Below are 12,744 nucleotides of genomic sequence, written 5' to 3'. Positions count from 1 at the left end.
CATAGCTGTATCCACTTCAAGAACTCCTACTACCTTGCCATGTGGCAATCTCTAGATTGGATACTGATATTCATTAGCAGCCATCAGTTCAATTAGATCATAAGGTTCCTCATAGCTCTTTGCCCATAATGCTCCACCAGATGCTGCATCGAGCATAGGTCTTGACTATGCTCCCAAACCGTTATAGAAGCAATTGATGATCATCCAATCAGGCATTCCATGATGAGGACACTTCCTAAGCATCTCCTTGTAGCGCTCTCAAGCCTCACATAGAGATTCTCCCGATTGTTGCGCAAATTGAGTAAGAGCGTTTCTGATTACAGCTGTCTTCGCCACATGGAAGAATTTAATAAGAAACTTCTGAGCAAGATCCTCCCAAATGGTAATTGAACCAGCTGGTTGAGAGTGTAACCAGCTCTTAGCCTTGTCCCTCAGAGAGAATGGGAACAGTTTCAGTTTCACAGCATCTTCAGAAACACCGTTGAACTTGAATGTGTCGCATATCTCAATGAAATCCGTAATGTGCATATTGGGATCTTCCGTAGGAGAACCCCCAAACTGGATTGAATTCTACACCCATTGAATTATGCCAAGCTTAATCTCAAAGGTATTAGCTGTGATAGTTGGCCTGACAATGCTAGATTGAATGTCATTGATCTTGGGTTGAGAAAAATCCATCAAGGCTTTCGTTCGTGCTGCTGGATCTCCCATTGTAATGAGTACCTGAAACACAAACAAATAAATCGTGAAAGTAAAAGAATCCGAGTCAGTGAACTTTAACGACCACTGATGACAAGTACATAAACTAAAAATTAACACCGAGTCCCCGGCAGCGGCACCAAAAACTTGTTAGGATGTTAACACGCGCTAATAAAACACGCAAGTATACGAGTTCGCAAGTAGTATAAGATTTAGATCAAATTCATTCCCACAGAGACTCTTTGGTTAGAATATGCACCTATGCAACAATGATATGGTTATTATCCAATGCTAAGACAAATAACAAGTTGAGATTGGTTATAACTAAGAATTAAACTAAAAATTATAACTAAGAGAACAAGAATGGTTGAATTAATATATTTGACAAACATGGGATCCTAACTTCATTAAATACTTTCAATAGCCTTTTTGTTCTTAACCTTAGCATGTAATGGTGATGACACTAATCAGATGACACGAAACTAGTAAACGCTAACTTTCGTTGTACGAATACCTTCCTACCAAGCATCCACAAAAGAGATAGAAGTTGAATAGACACCAATTATGCTTAGTCCTTATATGTCTATAAGAATTGAAAACATAACAGTTTAATGTGCAAGTTATCTATCGTGATTACGTAGGGTAGGTAAAATGGTTAAAATTACCTACGAATCATACAGAACAATAACACATGAACCTATGCTAGCATGGCAAGTTCAAAACCTCTATATTCACTGTTGCTTCAATAGAGATTAACACGTTATCTTATATGTTAGCTACACATATAAGATGAATAAGCACAACCAATACTAGGTTACCATTCAATCACCACACACTAAGGTATCGAAACAATTTAACTAAAGGAATCTTTAAATAAATCCGCTAGAACCCCACGATAACGATTAGTTCATAACCGATCTCATCGTCACCATGGGTTCCAATGAAAGCATGATAATAAATAATATAAGAGTACTAGGGTTAAAGACAAATTGAAAACAAGCATTCAAGTGTCAACTATATTAAAGAAAACAAAAATTTTCTTCGTCGTAGCCTTCTCGTGCTCTCTAGGTCTTCTTATTGCTCTCCCAGGTCTCCCTGGCGTTGAAAACGTCTTTTTATTGATATATATAGGCTCCAGGATGACCAGGACCCTTAATACCTTTAATTTCTACTAAAATAAGGATTCTGGGGCAAAAATCGGGGCGGGGCGGCCGTGCTGATGGCGGGGCGGCCGCGCTGATGGCGGGGCGGCCGCGCCTGACTTCTGGACTTTTCTGCAGTTTCTTCTTTTGGCCGTATCTTGAGTTCTACTCGTCAGAATTTGGCGATTCAACTGCCCACGTGAAGCTAAAGAGATTCTATACAATTTGAGAATGGTCTTGACTTCAGATTCTTGGCTCTTTTCAGCATATTTCCTTGAGAAGCTCTTTTCTTCATTTAACTGATGCCTGAAATGCAATAACACAAAAATACATCAAAAATACCAAAAACTTGAGTCCAAAACACCAACTTAAGCCTGTAATAAAGTGTTTCATGTAGATATAAAATCCACTTATCACCTCTCCATCTTTTCTCTTCTTCTTATTGTCACCGCTCTCCTTCTTCTCTTCATTTTCTGTCTTCTTCTCCACCACCTTGCTACCAGTTGTTCTGCTAGACTGACTTGGATTTGAAACAGAAGGTTTTTGATTATCTTTCTTCTTCTCATCATCATCCAAGTCATCTCTAGTGTTGATTTGAGTTTTAGGCAGCATAGTTTCAGCATTTCTCAGATATTTGCTCAGAATCTTGATGATTTCTTCATCTTCAACAATCTTCATCTTCTTATGCTTTAAGTCAGTCTCCAATGTCATGATTAATCTTAAATTTCCCATAACACAATATTTGGAAATATGAATTGTTTGCATATTCTGGTTGCAGGACATATGTAGGCCACCCCCTTACTTGGTTGAAGATAGGCTTCAGAAAATGCAGCAAGTCATTTCCTCTGGAATCACCCTGTTGAATTTTTCAATGATGACATCCAGCTTAGATGCTCTCTTGGATTGAAGTTTTGAGAGAGACACATGCAAATATCTGTCTACACCACAATCATTGACATTTGCAATTATTCTCTTTTCTCTGAAATTTTTAACTTTCACTATCACCACTTTCAAAAAGTTTATATTTTTTACCAAAGCCCTTGTGTATGTGATGTAGTTGTTGTTTATAGAGACTCTCAATGTTGTGAGCAATTCATTGAATTTTTTGTCAAGGCAAGGCCCTTCTACAATTAATTGGAGTCTTTCTTTACCAACATCATGAGCACTTGGATTGATTTAGCTTTGGCTTATTGATTTTGGCTTGGTCATCATCTCCCCCTTAGTCTGGTTAGCAGGCATATTGATTGAAGGTAGAGGGAGTTGGGATGTTACTAATTGAGTAGTTTCTGGCAGAGGTACATTTAAAGGCTCCCATGATAGCTCCCAAAGAGATTGAGTTTTGTATTCGAAGATGCTTGTGAGAGTCTACCAAGGACTTAATGTCCTGTTGTTGAGATTGCACAAAAGTAGTAAGAGCACTAACTTGAGCTATAAGAGAATCATTAGAGGCTTGAAGAGATGAGACTTGTTGTTGTAGAGACTGGATTTGCAGATTTGTGGATGTAGACATTGGTTGGTACGAACTAGATGCTGCCAAAGTACCAAAAAAATTCTACATAGCATTCTTGACCTCCTCTATGCCCAAGGCTAAAGGTTCAAACCTAGCTTTGTACAGTTGATCCAACTTGACCTTTGAGTCATTGGTCTGAGTGATTTGTTTCTGGATTACTTTATGCAAAGCTTTGAAAGACTCTCTCAACTTAGACATACTTTCTTCCACTGGGGTTAGAGAGAGGGTTTGAAGTCTGTCAGAATACTTGTTGAACTTGGTTTTGATATCTTGAAATGTTGGCATCAACTCATCAATCCTGTCATTAAATAATTTCTTTACTGCAACTTGATTCTTACACAGAGTGTTTTCCATAGCTCTTCCAATATGATGAAAGGCCTTTAATTGTGCTTTGTACACCTCTGTCACAGTATCATATACTTCTTGGGGAGTGAGGACCTTAGTATTTCTACCCAAAATGATCACATATTATTCTCTAAACTTTTCTAAGGCCTCCTCCATAGTTGTGGTAAAGTCATTGGAAAGCCATGCATCCACATTACCATCTGTTTCATCTGTAATTTTCTTCTGTTACTCTTCAACATCATCCTTCAAAGAAATTAATATTGATTGATAGTATTGGTTTCACATATTTGTAGTAAAGAGTTGTTTGGTGATATTAGCTAGGCCTTCAAGTTGCTCAACCAAAAGATCATTAACAGTTGTTGTTTGGGCTTGAGCATCTTGCTGCCATTGAGCTAGGAGGTGTGAGGGTTGAGGATTGGTGTTTAAGGTAGAAGGTTGGTCAGTTGTGTTTGATGTGTTTGGGATAGGTGTTTGGTGAGATGTGCTTGAGGTAGAGGGTAGAGAGGTAGGAACATCACATGTGACATAAGTCACAATTGTAATTACAATTGGAACTATGGTTGTGATAGTGTGTTGTTCACCAGTAATCGGAACCTCCATTTGAATTGAAGGGATTTGACCAGGTTACTGTCATGTACCATGGTCTTAAACCCTTGTTCTGCTTGTAAAGAACTGACACTTGAATGTTTTGTACTTGCCTCGCCAATAGCTGGAACATTGACAATTTTACTCTCAACTTCAATTGACAGTACAATTTTAACTAGGGTTTTGAGGGGATTTGTCCCTAATAGAGGATCCTCTAATTGAATTGGAGAGGCTTTAGATAGCTCCCCCTCAGGAGTACTACCCTCACACCTGTCAATCTATGAAGATTGTTTGGCACATGAAGGTGGTTGAGTAACTTGCACAAAGTTTTTAGTTAAAACTGATGAAACCCCTGTGTTTTTGTTGGTGTCATCAAGGTCTACCCCAACATGTAGCCTCTCACCAACTGAATGTAGTGTCTGGGTGGTGATCACAGTTTCTTGAACTGTGTCATATGATTTTGGCAAAACTTGAGAAGATGATTCAAGTTTTTCATTGTAGGAAGAAGAAATTTGTGAGATAAGATTTGTAAGATCAGAACTGAGTGTTGGAAACTCCCCCTGAGTAAATGAGGGAGTTTCAAATGATGTGCCCTCTTTGTGTGTGCCAACCATATTTCTTCTTTTACCAACTTGAGAGTGCTCAAGTTGGGGTGCAGACTCTTTATAGATTGCATTTGGGAGAATGCTTGATTCAATAGAGACACCCTGTTGAGAGGATGCCTCTAGAGTCTATTTAATTCCCTCTTTTACAACTCCATCCTTTTGGGAAGATGCGGAGGTGGCTACTTGAGTGGTCAACTCAGCTTTCTTTGTCTTCTTTGGTTTCCTAACCAGGTTAGACTCTGTTTGTGTTTATTCCTCACCACTCTACAGTTAAAGGTGCATTCTTTCTCTTCTTTTTACTCACTCTAACCTGTTGAGAGGATGAAGTGGTTGGTTCCCTAGCTTCTAATGGTAAAGAAGAAGCGGTCTCAGTTATGGTAGGCCCCTGTTGGTTTTCCTGTTTTTGTGCTTCCACAGTTACAGGAGCCATAATTGTACTAGGTATAACACTAGACCTCATGTCAGGCATAGGATAGGGATAGGTCCTAAATCTCTCCAACATAAAGTCAGTGAGATTTAGACTTACCTTCACCTTATTCTTTGTAATTAGTGAACCAAATAGAATTTTGGACACTTGTTTACAGTTGCCTATTTTAGTTCTATCAATACCATTAAGTAAATGTATGTCTGCAACTTTATGATTAAAGTAGACATAATAAACCTTGGAAAGAAAACTTCCTTACCTCTAGTGGCCAAAGGCATTGTGAGCCTTGTGCTGAGTTCTTCCGGGATCAATGCCCCAAAATTGAGTGGCTTGTTGTATGTCATCGCGAACACTATCTTTTGGACCACACTGGATATATTGTCATACTCAGTCTTCCTGCAGGTGAAGGCTCTAACAATAGAGTCAAACAAAAAAGACCATTCCCTCCTTAGATGCTTCTTGTTCAAGCTAACAAAGTTGATCTTCTCACTGTAGTTTATGAAATCCATAAACTCAACTATTTCCTATTGAGTTGGCACCTAACATGCTGTCTGTAGGGATGCCCAATGCTTGGCTGACATCATTAGCATCAAATTCCACCTGCTTTCCCTGAATTGAGCAGTTCACTACCAAATACATTATTTGATTGCCATGCACAACAGTGTTGACCATAGATGAGTTCCAGAACTCATTGAGCACGTCTAGGTACAAGATAGGATTAGCAGTCAAGGAACCTACAATATAGGACTCAGACAAAAACTTGACAAAACTCTTAAAACTATCAGGAGATTGGTTAGCATCAGTGAAAACTAGGTAGTTGGTACCTTCATTTGGAATAGCAGCTCTAACATTGTTTGCAGCCATTGTAAGTGTATGGATTTGAATGTGTAAGAAATTTTAGAGAGAAAGAACTTAAAATAAGAGAGAGCGGTTAAGATTTGAAAAAGCTAGGTCAATTGAGATCTCGAAAGCGTAAAAAGGGGTTGTGTCGATATGTCTGGGTATTCATAGAAAAAGGGAAGTGACGTTAAGATTTGCAAAAGCTAGGTCTATTGAGATCTCAAAACCCTAAAGAGAGGTTATATCGAGATGTCTGGGTATTTATAGAAAAAAGGAAGTGATTTATCGAGAAGTAGGAATAAACGGTTGGTCTTTGCTTATCGAGAAGTCATGTGAATCTGTAAACACATATCGAGATGTCACCATCCTGACTTTTATTCGAGAACTAGATAGTTGAGAAACAAATAAAAATAAAAAATAAATATACAGAGAATTCTGAAATATTTATAAATCATATTCTAGTTAATTTCCAATTAAATCAAATTAATTTTGATTCATTAGAAATTAATCTTCTACAACACATTAGTTGAGATCTTGCCTTTAGGATGAAGAATTTAACATACCAATTTAACTAACAAGTCTAGTAAAAGTTGCTTCATACAAAGGTTTAGTGAAAATGTCAGCTAATTGTTTTATGTTAAAACAAAAATGAGCTCAATAGTACCATTTACAGCATGTTCTCTAATAAAATGGTACCTTATATTAATCTGCTTAGTTCTAGAATGATTAACTGGATTAACAACAATAGATATGGCACTAGTATTGTCACACATGATTGGAATTTTATGTAACACTAAACCATAGTCCATTAGTTGATATCTAATCCAAAGCACTTGAGCACAACAACTTCCTGCACCTATATATTCAGCCTCAACTGTAGAAGTTGACACGGATTGTTGTTTCTTACTGTACCAAGATACAAGTCTTTGTCCAAGAAATTGACAGTTTTTACTAGTACTCTTACTGGTCAACCCTGCATCCAGAAAAATCTGCATCTGTGTATCCAACAGCTTCAAAACCAGTTCCCTTAGGATACCATAATCCCAAGTTTGTTGTTCCCTTTAAATATCTGAAAATTCTCTTCACTGCCATCAAATGTGATTCTTTGGGATTTTCTTGAAATCTAGCACACAAACATGTTGCAAACATAATGTCCGGTCTACTAGTAGTTAAGTATCGCAAAAATCCAATCATTCCTCTATACCCAGATATGTCTACACTTTTTCCTTTCTTATCTTCATCCAACTTGGTAGCTGTAGACATTGGTGTAGATGTAGGTGAGCAGTCAACCATTCCAACCTTTTTCAATAAATTTTTAACATATTTGGTTTGACTGATGAAGATGCCATCACTTCTTTGACTAACTTCAAGGCCAAGGAAGTAAATGAGCTCTCTTATCATGCTCATCTCATATTCACTCTGCATGAGTCTTGAAAAACTTTGACATATCTTCTCATTAGTAGAACCAAAAATAATGTCATCCACATAGATTTGAACTAGGATAATATCCTCACCATGCTACTTGTAGAATAGAGTCTTGTCAATAGTTCCTCTAGTAAATCCATATTTGATCAAGAATTCTGATAGTGTGTCATACCATGCTCTAGGTGCTTGCTTTAAACCATAGAGAGATTTTAATAATTTATAGGCAAAGTCTGGAAATTCTGGATCTTCAAATCCAGGTGGTTGTTGCACATAGACTTTCTCTTCCAACTCACCATTGAGGAATGTACTTTTCACATCCATTTCATACACCTTAAAATTTGAGTGTGCAGCAAATGCAAGGAAGATTCTTATTACTTTAAGTCTTGCAACTGGAGAAAAAGTTTCATCATAGTCAATTCCTTCTTCTTGTGAGTAGCCTTTAGCAGCCATTCTTGATTTGTTCCTTACCACAATTCCATTTCCATCCATCTTGTTCCAATATACCCATTTTGTTCCAATAATACTTCTGTTTCTTGGTGCAGGAACCAATTCCCAAACTTTATTTCTCTCAAACTGATTTAATTCTTCCTGCATGGCAGTTATCCGGTCAGGGTCAAGCATGGCCTCTTCAGTTTTCTTTAGCTCAATTTGAGACAGAAAACATGCATGCAGGCATTCATTTGCAGTAACACTTCTAGTTCTTACTCCAGCATTGGGATCACCAAGTATTGCATCTCTAGTGTGACTTATATCCCATTTCTTAGTGTGATCTTGTTGATTAGAATTGTTCTCATCATTGGCCTGACTTGCGGAACCAATGTCTTCTTCTCCCCCTGAGTTTGTGCCATCAAACTCAGTTGAAATTCTTTCTTGATTAGAATTTTCATTTTCATGGATCACTTAATTAGTTATTTCTTGCTCCATTCTATTTTCTGTGTTAATCTCATCATCATCCTCAGAATCATGATCAATATTGAGATTTTCAAACTTCAAAGTTACAGCTTTATTTTCATCAAGGCATTCCAAACCTGGACACTTGTCACTATCAAAAGTCACATATGTGCTTTCCATAATTTTCTTCTGTTCAAGCACATAAACTTTGTAGGAAGTTCTTTAATTAAGGTGATTTTCCATGGTTTTTGTTGATCAAATATCTATTTTGAGTATAACATGCAGTATTCACAACTTCTTCCCAAAAACTTGTTGGTAGATTGGCATCTTGCAGCATAGTTCTGGCAGCTTCAACTAGTGTTCTATTTTTTCTCTCAACCACACCATTTTGTTGAGGTGTTCTTGCAGTTGAAAGCTCTTGAACAATGCCTTTGTCTTTGCATAATTCACTCAATGCTGCATTTCTGAATTATGTGCCATTATCACTTCTTAATCTTTTTACACAGTTTTTTTATTCAGCCTGCTTTTCAACTTTCTTTATGTGTCCAATAATGATGTGTGGAGCTTCATCCTTTGAATGTATAAACTCTACCCATGTATACCTTGAGTAGTCATTCACCATCACCAGTGCATATTTATTTCTAGAAATAGATAAGACATTAATTGGTCCAAAAAGATCCATGTGAATAAGTTGCAATGGTACACTTATGGAATTCACAGTTTTGCTCTTGTGACTAGACCTCTTCATTTTGCCGTTCTGACAAGCCTTAAAAACTTCATCTTGAGTAAATTCCAGATTTGTCATATCTCTCACTAATTCCTTTTTCACCAAGGTATTAATTACTTTGTAATTCAGATGAGAGGGTTTCTTGTGCCACAACTTGCTTTTCTCTATGGATGCCTTGGTATAGAAGCAGGAAATTCCATCCTTCTTTGTTGAACTTATATATGCAACAAACAAGCTTCCTTTTCTAATCCTTTCAGAGCATCTTCACCAGTATTTTTGCTGATAATTGAGCAGTCTTCTTTTTCAAAATTCACCTTGAATCCCTTGTCAGTAAATTGACTGAAACTTAGAAGATTTACTTCAAGTCCAGCAACCAGTGCTACATCTTCTATAAAAATATTTCTTGAAACCAACTTGCCATACTCCATTGTGAATCTTTTGTTATTGTCTCCAAAAGTCACCAATGGGTCAGCCATCTCCTCAAATTGTGATAGCAGGACCTTTACACCTGTCATATGTCTGGAGCATCCACTGTCAATGATCCATATGACTCTTTTCATTTTGCCCTGCACACAATGAGGATTAAGTGTGTTTAGCTACCCAAACAATGTTGGGTACATTTTTCTTTTTCACAGAAGTTACAGAAGTAGAATTTGATGATTAAAAAAGAACAGTGTTTATTTATTGATTTACATTTTTCTTTTTAACTGTAGATCCAAGATTAACTTCTTTGAGATCTACTCTCAATTTATGACAGCTTGTCATCACTTTCATATTGCAAGAAATGTAATCATATCTGTCACAGAATAAATAGGGATCCTCAGCTACTACCTCATTGTATTTGTATTCTCCTACTTTTGGCTCACTAACAGCCTTTTTACAAAGTTGAATTAGATGATCTGTTGAGCCACATTTATGACATTTGTTTCTTGGAGCATCTGTAACATAGGCATAGTTGTTGCTCTTGTTTATACCTATATTTCCATTCATCTTCTTTTTCTTTTTGCCAGCATTCTCAGTTTGTGCCTCCTTGGTTGGTGTCTTGATAACTTCATTGACTATTGGTTTCTTTTCAGTTTTATTTGTAGAAGTGGTTTATGCATCTTTCTTTTTACTGTCTTTATCTGCAAGTTCTTGATTGATGACCAATTCAACGTCACTGAAATTAACCTAACATGCCTTGAACAAAGGTGCATTAACTTTTCTCAGCACAGTTGGGATATCTTGATCTGCAATTTCTTTTCCTTTGTCACCTTCAATTTTCTTGTTTCTGTTCAAAGCATCATAGTCCAAACCAATAGCTATATTAGCACATGGTTTGTTTTTCTCATGGTATTGTCCAACCTACTAAGATACATTATTAAAGGACTTTAATTTCACTTCATTCTTTTCCAATTTTTTAGTCAGCACTGCTTCAATTTCACTTGCAAACTTGAGCTTGTTTTCAGATAATCATTTTCTTGTTTGACAGTTTCAAGCCCAACAAGCTGCAGCTCCAATTCTTCCTTTCAATCTCAAGCTTCTCATTAATATTTGACAGACTACTAACTTACTCAGTAGCTGCCACCATGCTTGTGTGGATGTGAAATATTTCTACACTCATCTTTTCAACGGTTTCTTTATATTGGCTTTTATTTAAATCAATGATAGTTAGAGTCGGTACCTCTGATTTTGATGAGGATGATTCTCCTTTCTTTATAGCCATGAGTGCATAGTTTTCAAATTCTTGATTATCATCATCTTCATTAGTGTCATCCCAACTCTTGCCTTCAGCTATGTAAGCCTTTCCCTGTTGTTTACTCAAGAGAGCTTTATACTTTGCTTCCAATTCCAGATAAACTTTGTCCTTCTTCACTTTCTTTGGCTTTCTACACTCAGTTGCAAAGTGGTCCAACTCATCATAGTTGTAGCACCTAATTTTTGATTTGTCAACAGATCCAGTTTTGTAACCACCTTTGCCACCTGAGTTGTACTGATTTTTTCCTTTCCAGTTGTTGCTATTTGAGGTTTGTACCTTATTTTTGAAGTATTTTGGCTTTTTCACTCCAATGTTAGAAAATTTTCTAGCAAGGTAAGCCATGCATTGATCTATCTCATCTAATTCATCAAGGGTGTAGTATCCATCGTCTTCTAGATCCAGTATGACTTGTTTCTGGGGTTCCTTGTTCTTTTGCTCAATAGCATGAGTGACTGTAGTTTGAGCTTCTATTTCATCTCCAAGCATTATACTATCATTGACCATCAAGGAACTAGATCCATCTACTACATGTTCTTATTTTACGTTTAATGATTTTTTCTACAGCATCTCAAGCTAATATATTTTCAAAATCCCATATAAGACCTCCAATGTCATCCTGCTCAAGTCTCTTCCTTCTCTAATAGTAGATATTTTATGTCCAAGATGGTTAGGAAGGGTAAGCAAAAATTTTAGGTTAACCTCCTCAGCTTCATAGAATTTATCATGAAGTTGTAAGTCATTAATCAATTTGTTGAATCTTTCAAAAACATAAGTAATTCCTTCTTTAGGTCTAGCCATGAATCCCTCATACTGAGACACCAGTATTCTCCTTTGATTTGACCTGACTTCATCTGTACCCTCACAGAGAATTTAAATCTTCTCACAAATCTGTTTGGTTGTGTCACATTTGACAATGTTGTTGTATATTACATTGTCAAGTGATTCAATCAGTGCTAACTGCAGGCCACTACCCAGAGAAACCTTTTCATTTTCAGGATCTGTGTATGTTACAGTGTCTTTAGTGGCAAAGTAAGCTGGTATGACCATATCTCCATCAACAACCTTAGGAACTCTTTCCATAGGGATAAAAGGTCCATTCTTGAGAATTAATTCTTATAAACAACATTAACTTCTATTTCCACGGTGTGTAGTTGGCTTTGTCAAAGGCTGGTATCTTGATGCTACTTATCTTTTGAGCACTCATTCTTCCAAGGTCTTTATCTGTTTAGTTTTAGATTTTACTCTGATACCACTTGTTAGATATTGAATGCTATGAAATATAACACAGATGGGGGGTGAATGTGTTTCTTGAATTTTTCTTTATGTTTAAGCTTTTTGGATTATGGTTTGAACAAAGTAGTTAAGAAATATAGATATTATGTTTAACAGAATGAACACAAACACAATATATCAAAAACTCACTTAATTATATTAATCAAGCCTTTCTTGCTACAAATCTGTGTTCTTAAGAAAATAAGAACTAAGCTTCTATCTTGAGAGAATATAGGAAAATCTAGATTTGTTTGCTACTTGTAAATTAAGTACCCGTGTATGCTTTATAGACTAGTAACACAGGTCTACAAAATTGCACTAAAATATACTTAACCAGTTTCTAAAGCAACCTTGTCTATTTTCTTTTCCGGTGTTGGAAAATCTGTGTAAAATCTTGCAGGTCTGTGACCACCCTTTGTCCAGTTAATCTTGGTCCTTGATCTTGTATTATTCAAGCTACTTTTGTAAACTTTCCAATTCAATAAATGAATTGTTTATTGACTGATAATCTTGAATCTTGAACTTGTCTGCATTCTGAATT

At 36.6% G+C, this 12,744-nt stretch overlaps 1 non-coding gene across 1 annotated transcript; it reads left to right on the top strand.

Moving 5' to 3' along the window:
* The first annotated feature begins 214 nt into the window (after nucleotides 1–214).
* LOC141688597 (small nucleolar RNA R71) lies at nucleotides 215–321 on the top strand. The gene has a single exon (XR_012562031.1). It is a non-coding gene; the product is annotated as a small nucleolar RNA R71 (small nucleolar RNA).
* Nucleotides 322–12,744: the final 12,423 nt, after the last annotated feature.

Source organism: Apium graveolens, chromosome 9, assembly GCF_009905375.1.
Source record: "Apium graveolens cultivar Ventura chromosome 9, ASM990537v1, whole genome shotgun sequence".
In the NCBI taxonomy this organism is placed as follows: domain Eukaryota; kingdom Viridiplantae; phylum Streptophyta; class Magnoliopsida; order Apiales; family Apiaceae; genus Apium; species Apium graveolens.
The sequence above is the reverse complement of the archived record's forward strand: the minus strand, read 5'-3'. Positions and strand labels throughout refer to the sequence as shown.